Consider the following 13,554-nt stretch of genomic DNA (forward strand, 5'->3'; position numbering starts at 1 on the left):
ATTCCCTGTTTTTCACCCCCAAAAAAAACATTCATTTCCAATGGGACATTCAACACTTCCCCATCTGCTGCGCTTATTCGATTCCCGCTCAAGGAGGCCATTCAACTTCATTCAGCTCATTCAACTTCATTCAGATCATTCAACTCACATTACACATCACACACAATTCCTACTTCCCCAAAATTCTAATTATTCAACTTTAAAAAAAACAATTACAATTTATTCCACTTTATTCAGTATCATTCAACTTTATTTAACTTAATTAAATAACTCACGGCGGCACGGAGGTCGACTGGTTAGCACGTCCGCCTCACAGTTCAGAGGCCGTGGGTTCGATCCCGGCTCCAGCCTCCCTGTGTGGAGTTTGTTCTGTGTGTTCTCCCCGTGCCTGCATGGGTATTCTCAGGATACTCTGGTTTCCTCCCACATTACAAAAAACATGCATGGTAACTTGAATGGACTCTCTAAATTGCCTCTAGGTGTGATTGTGAGTGTGGATGTTTGTCTTTGTGTGCCCTGCGATTGGCTGGCAACCAATTCAGGGTGTGCCCCCTACTGCCTGAAGACAGCTGGGATAGGCTCCAGCACCCTGAGGATAAGCGGTATCGATAATGGATGGATAAATAACTCACCACACCCGAATACTCATTCCCGGTCCACTTTATTCAGTATCATTCAATTTTATTCAGCATCATTCAACTTTATTCAGTCTCATTGAACTTTATTCAGCAACATTCAACTTGATTCAGCATCATTCCATTTTATTCTACTTTATTCAACTTCAACTTTATTCAGTCTCAATCAACTTTATTCAGCATCATTCAACTTTATTCAGTCTCATTCGATTTTATTCCACTTTATTCAACTTCATTCAACTTTATTCAGTCTCATTCAACTTTATTCAGCATCATTTAACTTTATTCAGTCTCATTCAACTTTATTCAGCATCATTCAACTTTATTCAGTCTCATTCAACTTTATTCAGCAACATTCAACTTTATTCAGCATCATTCGATTTTATTCCATTTTATTCAACTTCATTCAACTTTATTCAGTCTCATTCAACTTTATTCAGCATCATTCAACTTTATTCAGTCTCATTCAACTTTATTCAGCAACATTCAACTTTATTCAGCATCATTGGATTTTATTCCACTTTATTCAACTTCATTCAACTTTATTCAGCATCATTCGATTTTATTCCACTTTATTCAACTTTATTCAACTTTATTCAACTTAATTCAGTATCATTCAACTTTATTCAACTGAATTCAACTTCATTCCAATGCATTGCGCATTGTTTCTTTTCAGCTTCCTTCGCCTTCACACACAATTTCTCCAGAAATTGCATTCTCTAGTTATTATTAATCTTATTCCTCTCACTTTTTTGGCGCGCCGTAACTTCCACATACTTCATTCGATTCACCCCATTCGAACTTTAAACTATTCCAAAAATTCATGACATTGAGACTCCTTTGTTTTTATCCCCTAACTTTTATGGTTCCCCTAAAATTGAAGTTTTTTCACCCCCAAAAACCCCATTCATTTCCAATGGCAAATTCAAACTGTAACGTCTTCCACATACTTCATCTGATTCAACCCGTTCAGATTTCAAATTATTCCAAAGATTCATGCCATCAAAACGTGTATTTTCTTCGCCCCTAACATTTACGGTTCCCCCAAAATTCAACTTTTTCACCCACCAAAACCCCATTCATTTCCAAAGGGCACATTCAACACTTCCCCATTTGCTGCGTCGGTTCGATCCCCGCCCATTCCACAATATTTCATAGAGGTCATTCAACTTCATTTTACTTCATTCAACTTCATTCAGCTCATTCAACTCACATTTCACATCACCCACAATTCCTACTTTCCAAAAATTCAAATTATTCAACCTTAATAAAACTATTCAAAAATTAACCATTCATTCCCAATGGCACATTCCACACTTCACATTTAAACCATTCATATTTAAAATTCACAAGATTCAGCTCATTCAACTCACATTGGTTAACTTTTCAACACACCAGCAATTCATACTTCCCAAAAATTCAAATTATTCAACCTTAAAAAAACCATTAAATTTGCCATTCAGTCCCACTTGCACATTCAACATTTCAGTTTTACATCCTTCCAGTTAAGTCCCTGATGGTGTAGTGGGTACACACGCAGAATTGTGAGTGGGCAGCACTGGTTTGATTCCTGCTCAGTCCAAAACTTTTCATAGAGGTCATTCAACTCACATTGGTTCAGCTTTTCAAGACACCTGCAATTCATCCATCCATCCATTATCTGTACCGATTATCCTCACAAGGGTCGCGGGGCGTGCTGGAGCCTATCCCAGCTGTCTTTGGGCAGTGGGCGGGGGACACCCTGAATTGGTTGCCAGCCAATCGCAGGGCACACAGAGACAAACATCCGCACTCACAATCACACCTAGGGGCAATTTAGAGTATCCAATCAACTCACCATGTATGTTTTTGGAATGTGGGAGGAAACCGGAGTACCCGGAGAAAACCCACGCAGGCACGGGGAGAACATGCAAACTCCACACAGGAAGTCCGGAGCCAGGATCAAACCCACGACCTCTGAACTGTGAGGCGGACGTGCTAACCAGTCGACCACCGTGCCGCACCTGCAATTCATACTTCCCAAAAATTCAAATTATTCAACCTTAAAAAAAAAACATTCACCATTCAGTCCCACTTGCACATTCAAGATTTCAGATTTATAGCTTCCCAGTTAGGGCCGTGATGGTGTAGTGGTACATATGCTGAGCAGTAAGTGGGCAGTGCTGGTTCAATTCCTGCTCAATCCAACATTCTTCTTTATCAATCACATTTCATTTATATAGCACTTTTCATACATAAAAATGCAACTCAAAGTGCTTTAAAACATTCAAAGCAAAACATAGAATTATCTTCAATCAAAAGAAAAGATAAATTATTTAAAAGTTGTTGAAAGCCAAACTAAAAAGGTGTGTCTTGAGCTTCCTCTTAAAAATATCAACAGTCTCTGCAGACCTGACATCCTCTGGCAGGCTATTCCAAAGGTGAGGACCAAAATGGCTGAATGCAGCCTCGCCATGCATTTTGGTCCTCACCCTTGGAATAAATAAAAGGCCGGCGCCAGAGGACCTCAGGATCCGCGAGGGCTGGTATGATAAAAGCAAATCAGATAAATAAGATGGCCCAAGACCATTAACACATTTATAAACTAATAAAAGTACTTTAAAATCGATCCTGAAACACACAGGGAGCCAATGCAGCAATTTCAAAACTGGCGTAATGTGCTCCCGCCCTCTGGTTCTCGTCAGCATCCGAGCGGCTGAATTCTGCAGTAGTTGCAGTGGTGAAATGCTCTTTTTCGGGAGGCCAGAGAGCAGGGCATTACAGTAATCTAAACGACAGGAAATAAAGGCATGCATCAGCACTTCCGTGTTAGCCTGAGAGAGAAACGGGCGGACTCTGGCGATATTCTTAAGGTGATAAAAACCAATCTTGGTTACATTTTTAATATGAGGAATAAAACTGAGCTCAGAGTCAAAAATGACGCCAAGGTTCTTCACACAGTGTGAGGGATTAAAAATGTGTAGTTTTGGTAAAAGCTTCTCTCTCTGACCTTCGGGACCGATAACTAAAACCTCAGTCTTGTCCTCATTGAGCTGTAGGAAATTATCTGCCATCCATGACTTGATATCTAAAATGCAATTTAAAAGGGTATCAATGGGTCCTGTGTCATCAGGAGACACGGCAATATACAGCTGCGTGTCATCAGCATAGCTGTGAAAGCTGATGCCGTGTCCCCTGATGACATCCCCGAGGGGAAGCATATAAAGATTAAAAAGTAAGGGGCCTAAAATCGAACCTTGAGGAACCCCACATTTAATTTCATGAGTTTTAGAGGAACAAGTATCCATACTTACAAAGAAATATCGGTCTGTGAGATAGGAATAAAACCAGTCAAAAACAGTACCAGAGATGCCCACTAGATTTTTAAGTCTATTTAATAGAATTTGGTGATCTACTGTATCAAAAGCAGCGCTTAGATCCAGTAGCACCAAGACTGTGAGTTTTCTCACGTCTGCAGTGCACCTAATATCATTTAAGATCCTTAAAAGAGCAGTCTCCGTACTGTGGTTCATCCTAAAACCAGATTGATATTTCTCCAAAATATTATTTGTATTTAAAAAATGATTCAACTGGATGAAAACCAGTTTTTCTAAAATCTTACATAAAAACGGTAAGTTGGATACGGGTCTGTAGTTATTAAAAACGCTCGGGTCAGAACCGCTCTTCTTCAGAAGGGGATTCACCACCGCCGTTTTAAAGGCAGCGGGGAAGACGCCTGTCTGAAGAGAGCAATTGACTATATTTAAAATTTGTTCTTCAAAAAATCCATAAAATGTCTTAAAAAGAAATGTGGGAATTGGATCCAAAAGGCAGGTTGTTGGGTTTACCTGGGAGAAAACTCGAACAAGTGTCCTTGCATCAACCAGGGCAAAACTTTCCAGTGTTTCCTCATGTAAATATGATTGTCCGGGTTTATTAAAACTTGTGTTTTGACGGGCTAAAAGACTGGATCTTATGTCATCGATTTTACTTCTGAAGTGGTCTGCAAAGTCCTCACAGAGAGCATCTGTTGGTCTCTGTGGGGACTTATTAAAATCAGAACTAGTTAAAAGTTCAAAGGTGGAGAAGAGAACCCTGGGGTTGTTTTTATTGACTGTAATGAGGTTTGAGAAATAGGAAGATCTTGCCAGTTTTACTGTTTTATTGTAAGATTTCAGTTGTTCGCATAAAATTTCATAGTGTACTGTAAGTTTACTTTTTCTCCACCTCCTCTCTGCACTCCTGCATTTTCTCTTTGATATTTTGATAGCATTGTTTCTCCACGGGGTACAGTCTTTGTTTTTGTTGTTTTAATTAAAAGTGGAGCTACTGAATCTAATGATGATTTAAGATGTAGGTTAAAATTGTCAACAATAAGATCACAGGGTGCAGGTAGAATGTCAGCAGGAGTGTTTTTTAAGATCTCGATAAAATTTGCTGCCACCTCAGAAGATAGGTAGCGTTTCTTCACTGTTCTGACCGGGACTGCTAGATGGTTAAAACTGGCGATGTTAAAATAGACACAGTAGTGGTCTGACACTGCCAAGTCAACAACAGAGGACACACCAGCAGACAAGCCATAGGTTATAACCAAATCCAGGGTGTGTCCTCTGTTGTGAGTTGGCTGCAAGACGTGCTGTTTAAAATCCAAGCAGTTTAAAAGGTTTGAAAAATCTCTGGATAGTGGGTCCGAGATGTTGTCCATGTGTATATTAAAATCGCCAGTTATTAATATCCTGTTATAACTGGAATATAAAATGGATAAGAATTCTGAAAATTCTGTAATAAAAGAAGTGGAATGATGGGGAGGTCTATAGACGGTAATGCAGAGAATAGGGGGACTGCTAAAAACAAAGGCATGGTGTTCAAACGATAAATAGCTGCTAAAAATGATCTCCTTTGATAAAAGAGTATTAATAAAAATTGATGCAGTCCCGCCTCCTCTTTTGCCATCCCTTGTAGAAAATAAAAAGTTAAAATTCGGTGGGCAAGCCTCGTTGAGAGCAACTGGAGCATCTGTACCAAGCCATGTCTCAGACAAAAGTATACCATGTAAATTATTGTCTAAAATCAGGTCGTTTATGATAAAAGTTTTGTTTAAAAGGGAGCGCACGTTCAGCACGGCCAGATTAATTATTGTGCTGGACGTGCGCTCATGGTGGTACGAATGAGCAGTATTAACATATACTAGATTACCACTGTTAAAACCACGTTGTTTGTGTGTGCAAGGGAAGCGTCTGCCGGTGATGGTTTCAATGGGAAAATTGTCCGATAGTGGTAATGATAATGAGGGCCTGCAGGGGGAGCTAGTGAGAGTGGTGGTACTGTGAGCAGCTGGTATTGGCCTGTAAGTGATGGTAGTGACATTGTCATTGCAGCGTTTATGAGTAGAAGAAGAAATATGATTGGTAAACAAGAGTCAGCTGGGAGTGGAATTGGTTACGACATGGTGGATGTTAGCGGCTAAAATCTTGCTACCAAGAGAGTTCGGATGAACACCATCCGGCTGGTAAAAAGACGGGCGATTCCAGAATAGGTTAAAGTTGTCAATAAAAGCAAAGTCAAGGTGGCCACAAGTGCGTAGGAGCCACGTGTTCAAGCTTAAAAGGCGGCTGAAGCGCTCGGCTGTAGTGGAATAGTATCTCCCTGTCCGTGCTTGCAGCATAATCAGACCTCGCTGTCATGAAAATATCACATCTGAAGTAGTTTTACACTACCATATTAAAAAAAAGCTTCGGAATTGAGGGCTGTCTTACACGTGAGTCTGCGGAATGCACCATGAAGTGTTCTTAAATCCGACACCTTACAACCATTTAAAGCTACAAAGGTCCGCTCAATCTTCTAAACAGCTCCTCGTTAGTATAGTGGATTAGTATCTCCGCCTGTCACGCGGAAGACCGGGGTTCGATTCCCCGACGGGGAGGTGCTTGCTTTTCAGTTTCTGGGAAAACTGAACAAGTGTCAACGAGCAATCCTGTCCGTGCTTGCGGCATAATCAGATCTCGCTGTCTTGAAAATATCACATCTCAAGTAGTTTTACACTAACACATTCAAAAAAGCTTCAGAATAAAAAGCTGTCTTACACGTGAGTCTGCGGAATGCACCACAAAGTGTTCTTAAATCCTAGACACTTCACAACCATTAAAAGCAACAAAGTACCACTTAATCTTCAAAATAACTCCTCTTTGGTATAGTGGGTTAGTATCTCCCTCTGTCATGCAGAAGACTGGGGTTCAATTCCCCGACGGGGGAAGTGCTTACCTTCCAATTTCTGGGAAAACTGAACAATTTTCAATGAACAAGCCTGTCTGTGTTTGCACCGCCATCAGATGCAGCTTTCTTGAAAATATCACATTTGTGGTGGATTTGCACTACCATATAGAAAAATAATTCAGAATTGAAAGGTGTTTTACACGTGGCTCTGTGGAATGCACCACAAAATATTCTTTAATCTGACACTTCACAACCATTGAAAGCAACAAAGTACTCCTTAATCTTCTAAACAACTCCCTGTTAGTATAGTGTATTAGCATCTCCGCCTGACATGCGGAAAACCGGGGTTCAATTACCCGACATAGAGGTACTGACTCTTAAGTTTGTGGGAAAACTGAACAAGTGTCAACGAGCAAGCTTGTCTGTTTTTGCGGCACTGTCAGACCGAGCTGTCTTGAAAATATCGAATCAGTGGTGGTTTTGATCTACTGTATCGAAAAATGCTTCAGAAATGAAAGCTGTCTTACACGTGGCTCTGCGGAATGCACCAGTGTTCTTAAATCTGACACTTCACAACCATTGAAAGCAAAAAAGTACTCCTTAATCTTCTAAACAACTCCCTGTTAGTATAGTGTATTAGCATCTCCGCCTGTCATGCGGAAAACCGGGGTTCGATTCCCTGACATAGAGGTACTTACTCTTAAGTTTGTGGGAAAACTGAACAAGTTTCAACAAGCAAGCGTGTCTGTTTTTGCGGCACTGTCAGACCGAGCTGTCTTGAAAATATCGCATCAGTGGTGGTTTTGACCTACTGTATCGAAAAATGCTTCAGAAATGAAAGCTGTCTTACACGTGACTCTGCGAAATACACCATGTTCTTAAATACTACACATTTCACCACCATTGAAAGCAACAATGTACCCCTTAATCTTCTGATTAACTCCTCGTTAGTATAGTGGATTAGTATCTTTGCCTGTCACACGCAAGACCGGAGTTTGATTCGCCGACGGGGAGGCAGTTGCTTTTCAGTTTTTGGGAAAACTGAAGCCTGACTGTTTGCACCGCCATCAGATGCAGCTTAATCTTTTTAACAACTTCAAGTCTGTATAGTGGAATAGTATCTCTCCCTGTCACGTGGAAGACTGGGGTTTGATTCCCAGATGGGGAGGTACTTACTTTTCAATTTCAGGGAAAACAGAAGAAGTGTTGACGAGCAAGCCTGTCTGATTTTGCGGAGCCATCAGACCTCGCTGTCTTAAAAAATATCACATCTGAAGTAGTTTTACACTACTATATAAAAAATGCTTCAGAATTGAATGATGGCTTACATGTGACACTGGGGAATGCACCACGAAGTGTTAAAATCCTGGACACTTCACAGCCATTGAAAGCAACAAAGTACCCCCTAACCTTATAGGTAACTCCTTGTTAGTGTAGTGGAATAGTATCTCCCTGTCCGTGCTTGCGGCATAATCATACTTCGCTGCCTTGAAAATATCACATCTGAAGTAGTTTTACACTACCATATTAAAAAAAAGCTTCGGAATTGAGGGCTGTCTTACACGTGAGTCTGCGGAATGCACCATGAAGTGTTCTTAAATCCGACACCTTACAACCATTTAAAGCTACAAAGGACCGCTCAATCTTCCAAACAGCTCCTCGTTAGTATAGTGGATTAGTATCTCCGCCTGTCACGCGGAAGACCGGGGTTCGATTCCCCGACGGGGAGGTACTTGCTTTTCAGTTTCTGGGAAAACTGAACAAGTGTCAACGAGCAATCCTGTCCGTGCTTGTGGCATAATCAGACCTCGCTGTCTTTAAAATATCACATCTGAAGTAGTTTTACACTACCATATTAAAAAAAAGCTTCGGAATTGAGGGCTGTCTTACACGTGAGTCTGCGGAATGCACCATGAAGTGTTCTTAAATCCGACACCTTACAACCATTTAAAGTTACAAAGGACCGCTCAATCTTCTAAACAGCTCCTCGTTAGTATAGTGGATTAGTACCTCCGCCTGTCACGCGGAAGACCGGGGTTCGATTCCCCGACGGGGAGGTACTTGCTTTGCAGTTTCTGGGAAAACTGAACAAGTCTCACTGAGCAATCCAGTCCGTGCTTGCGGCATAATCAGATCTCGCTGTCTTGAAAATATCACATCTCCAGTAGTTTTACACTAACACATTCAAAAAAGCTTCAGAATAAAAAGCTGTCTTACACGTGAGTCTGCGGAATGCACCACAAAGTGTTCTTAAATCCTAGACACTTCGCAACCATTAAAAGCAACAAAGTACCACTTAATCTTCAAAATAACTCCTCTTTGGTATAGTGGATTAGTATCTCCCTCTGTCATGCAGAAGACCGGGGTTCAATTCCCCGACGGGGGAAGTGCTTACCTTCCAATTTCTGGGAAAACTGAACAATTTTCAACGAACAAGCCTGTCTGTGTTTGCACCGCCATCAGATGCAGCTTTCTTGAAAATATCACATTGGTGGTGGATTTGCACTACCATATAGAAAAATAATTCAGAATTGAAAGGTGTTTTACACGTGGCTCTGTGGAATGCACCACAAAATGTTCTTAAATCTGACACTTCACAACCATTGAAAGCAACAAAGTACTCCTTAATCTTCTAAACAACTCCCTGTTAGTATAGTGTATTAGCATCTCCGCCTGACATGCGGAAAACCGGGGTTCAATTACCCGACATAGAGGTACTTACTCTTAAGTTTGTGGGAAAACTGAACAAGTGTCAACGACCAAGCTTGTCTGTTTTTGCGGCACTGTCAGACCGAGCTGTCTTGAAAATATCGCATCAGTGGTGGTTTTGACCTACTGTATCGAAAAATGCTTCAGAAATGAAAGCTGTCTTACACGTGACTCTGCGAAATACACCATGTTCTTAAATACTACACATTTCACCACCATTGAAAGCAACAATGTACCCCTTAATCTTCTGATTAACTCCTCGTTAGTATAGTGGATTAGTATCTCCGCCTGTCACGCGGAAGACTGGGGTTCGATTCCCCGACGGGGAGGTACTTGCTTTTCAGTTTCTGGGAAAACTGAACAAGTGTCAACGAGCAATCCTGTCCGTGCTTGCGGCATAATCAGACCTCGCTGTCTTGAAAATATCACATCTGAAGTAGTTTTACACTACCATATTAAAAAAAAGCTTCGGAATTGAAAGCTGTCTTACACGTGAGTCTGCGGAATGCACCATGAAGTGTTTTTAAATCCGACACCTTACAACCATTTAAAGCTACAAAGGACCGCTCAATCTTCCAAACAGCTCCTCGTTAGTATAGTGGATTAGTATCTCCGCCTGTCACGCGGAAGACCGGGGTTCGATTCCCCGACGGGGAGGTGCTTGCTTTTCAGTTTCTGGGAAAACTGAACAAGTGTCAACGAGCAATCCTGTCCGTGCTTGCGGCATAATCAGATCTCGCTGTCTTGAAAATATCACATCTCAAGTAGTTTTACACTAACACATTCAAAAAAGCTTCAGAATAAAAAGCTGTCTTACACGTGAGTCTGCGGAATGCACCACAAAGTGTTCTTAAATCCTAGACACTTCACAACCATTAAAAGCAACAAAGTACCACTTAATCTTCAAAATAACTCCTCTTTGGTATAGTGGGTTAGTATCTCCCTCTGTCATGCAGAAGACTGGGGTTCAATTCCCCGACGGGGGAAGTGCTTACCTTCCAATTTCTGGGAAAACTGAACAATTTTCAATGAACAAGCCTGTCTGTGTTTGCACCGCCATCAGATGCAGCTTTCTTGAAAATATCACATTTGTGGTGGATTTGCACTACCATATAGAAAAATAATTCAGAATTGAAAGGTGTTTTACACGTGGCTCTGTGGAATGCACCACAAAATATTCTTAAATCTGACACTTCACAACCATTGAAAGCAACAAAGTACTCCTTAATCTTCTAAACAACTCCCTGTTAGTATAGTGTATTAGCATCTCCGCCTGACATGCGGAAAACCGGGGTTCAATTACCCGACATAGAGGTACTGACTCTTAAGTTTGTGGGAAAACTGAACAAGTGTCAACGAGCAAGCTTGTCTGTTTTTGCGGCACTGTCAGACCGAGCTGTCTTGAAAATATCGAATCAGTGGTGGTTTTGATCTACTGTATCGAAAAATGCTTCAGAAATGAAAGCTGTCTTACACGTGGCTCTGCGGAATGCACCAGTGTTCTTAAATCTGACACTTCACAACCATTGAAAGCAAAAAAGTACTCCTTAATCTTCTAAACAACTCCCTGTTAGTATAGTGTATTAGCATCTCCGCCTGTCATGCGGAAAACCGGGGTTCGATTCCCTGACATAGAGGTACTTACTCTTAAGTTTGTGGGAAAACTGAACAAGTTTCAACAAGCAAGCGTGTCTGTTTTTGCGGCACTGTCAGACCGAGCTGTCTTGAAAATATCGCATCAGTGGTGGTTTTGACCTACTGTATCGAAAAATGCTTCAGAAATGAAAGCTGTCTTACACGTGACTCTGCGAAATACACCATGTTCTTAAATACTACACATTTCACCACCATTGAAAGCAACAATGTACCCCTTAATCTTCTGATTAACTCCTCGTTAGTATAGTGGATTAGTATCTTTGCCTGTCACACGCAAGACCGGAGTTTGATTCGCCGACGGGGAGGCAGTTGCTTTTCAGTTTTTGGGAAAACTGAAGCCTGACTGTTTGCACCGCCATCAGATGCAGCTTAATCTTTTTAACAACTTCAAGTTTATATAGTGGAATAGTATCTCTCCCTGTCACGTGGAAGACTGGGGTTTGATTCCCAGATGGGGAGGTACTTACTTTTCAATTTCAGGGAAAACAGAAGAAGTGTTGACGAGCAAGCCTGTCTGATTTTGCGGAGCCATCAGACCTCGCTGTCTTAAAAAATATCACATCTGAAGTAGTTTTACACTACTATATAAAAAATGCTTCAGAATTGAATGATGGCTTACATGTGACACTGGGGAATGCACCACGAAGTGTTAAAATCCTGGACACTTCACAGCCATTGAAAGCAACAAAGTACCCCCTAACCTTATAGGTAACTCCTTGTTAGTGTAGTGGAATAGTATCTCCCTGTCCGTGCTTGCGGCATAATCATACTTCGCTGCCTTGAAAATATCACATCTGAAGTAGTTTTACACTACCATATTAAAAAAAAGCTTCGGAATTGAGGGCTGTCTTACACGTGAGTCTGCGGAATGCACCATGAAGTGTTCTTAAATCCGACACCTTACAACCATTTAAAGCTACAAAGGACCGCTCAATCTTCCAAACAGCTCCTCGTTAGTATAGTGGATTAGTATCTCCGCCTGTCACGCGGAAGACCGGGGTTCGATTCCCCGACGGGGAGGTACTTGCTTTTCAGTTTCTGGGAAAACTGAACAAGTGTCAACGAGCAATCCTGTCCGTGCTTGTGGCATAATCAGACCTCGCTGTCTTTAAAATATCACATCTGAAGTAGTTTTACACTACCATATTAAAAAAAAGCTTCGGAATTGAGGGCTGTCTTACACGTGAGTCTGCGGAATGCACCATGAAGTGTTCTTAAATCCGACACCTTACAACTACTTGCTTTTCAGTTTCTGGGAAAACTGAACAAGTCTCAACGAGCAATCCAGTCCGTGCTTGCGGCATAATCAGATCTCGCTGTCTTGAAAATATCACATCTCCAGTAGTTTTACACTAACACATTCAAAAAAGCTTCAGAATAAAAAGCTGTCTTACACGTGAGTCTGCGGAATGCACCACAAAGTGTTCTTAAATCCTAGACACTTCGCAACCATTAAAAGCAACAAAGTACCACTTAATCTTCAAAATAACTCCTCTTTGGTATAGTGGATTAGTATCTCCCTCTGTCATGCAGAAGACCGGGGTTCAATTCCCCGACGGGGGAAGTGCTTACCTTCCAATTTCTGGGAAAACTGAACAATTTTCAACGAACAAGCCTGTCTGTGTTTGCACCGCCATCAGACGCAGCTTCCTTGAAAATATCACATTTGTGGTGGATTTGCACTACCATATAGAAAAATAATTCAGAATTGAAAGGTGTTTTACACGTGGCTCTGTGGAATGCACCACAAAATGTTCTTAAATCTGACACTTCACAACCATTGAAAGCAACAAAGTACTCCTTAATCTTCTAAACAACTCCCTGTTAGTATAGTGTATTAGCATCTCCGCCTGTGATGCGGAAAACCGGGGTTCAATTACCCGACATAGAGGTACTTACTCTTAAGTTTGTGGGAAAACTGAACAAGTGTCAACGAGCAAGCTTGTCTGTTTTTGCGGCACTGTCAGACCGAGCTGTCTTGAAAATATCGCATCAGTGGTGGTTTTGACCTACTGTATCGAAAAATGCTTCAGAAATGAAAGCTGTCTTACACGTGACTCTGCGGAATACACCATGTTCTTAAATACTACACATTTCACCACCATTGAAAGCAACAATGTACCCCTTAATCTTCTGATTAACTCCTCGTTAGTATAGGGGATTAGTATCTTTGCCTGTCACACGCAAAACCGGAGTTTGATTCGCCGACGGGGAGGTAGTTGCTTTTCAGTTTTTGGGAAAACTGAAGCCTGACTGTTTGCACCGCCTTCAGATGCAGCTTAATCTTTTTAACAACTTCAAGTTTGTATAGTGGAATAGTATCTCTCCCTGTCACGTGGAAGACCGGGGTTTGATTCCCAGA

The 13,554-nt window shown here is 41.3% G+C and overlaps 5 non-coding genes across 5 annotated transcripts; all 5 read left to right on the top strand.

Moving 5' to 3' along the window:
• Positions 1-6,464: 6,464 nt before the first annotated feature.
• trnad-guc (transfer RNA aspartic acid (anticodon GUC)) lies at positions 6,465-6,537 on the top strand. The gene has a single exon. It is a non-coding gene; the product is annotated as a tRNA-Asp (tRNA).
• A 1,946-nt stretch (positions 6,538-8,483) lies between these two features.
• On the top strand, positions 8,484-8,556 carry trnad-guc (transfer RNA aspartic acid (anticodon GUC)). The gene has a single exon. It is a non-coding gene; the product is annotated as a tRNA-Asp (tRNA).
• A 255-nt stretch (positions 8,557-8,811) lies between these two features.
• Positions 8,812-8,884, top strand: trnad-guc (transfer RNA aspartic acid (anticodon GUC)). The gene has a single exon. It is a non-coding gene; the product is annotated as a tRNA-Asp (tRNA).
• A 1,236-nt stretch (positions 8,885-10,120) lies between these two features.
• Positions 10,121-10,193, top strand: trnad-guc (transfer RNA aspartic acid (anticodon GUC)). Its single transcript has one exon. It is a non-coding gene; the product is annotated as a tRNA-Asp (tRNA).
• A 1,946-nt stretch (positions 10,194-12,139) lies between these two features.
• Positions 12,140-12,212, top strand: trnad-guc (transfer RNA aspartic acid (anticodon GUC)). Its single transcript has one exon. It is a non-coding gene; the product is annotated as a tRNA-Asp (tRNA).
• Positions 12,213-13,554: the final 1,342 nt, after the last annotated feature.

The sequence above is a fragment of the Filicampus tigris genome, chromosome 3, assembly GCF_054856515.1.
Source record: "Filicampus tigris isolate MCC_2025a chromosome 3, RoL_Ftig_1.0, whole genome shotgun sequence".
Taxonomy (NCBI): domain Eukaryota; kingdom Metazoa; phylum Chordata; class Actinopteri; order Syngnathiformes; family Syngnathidae; genus Filicampus; species Filicampus tigris.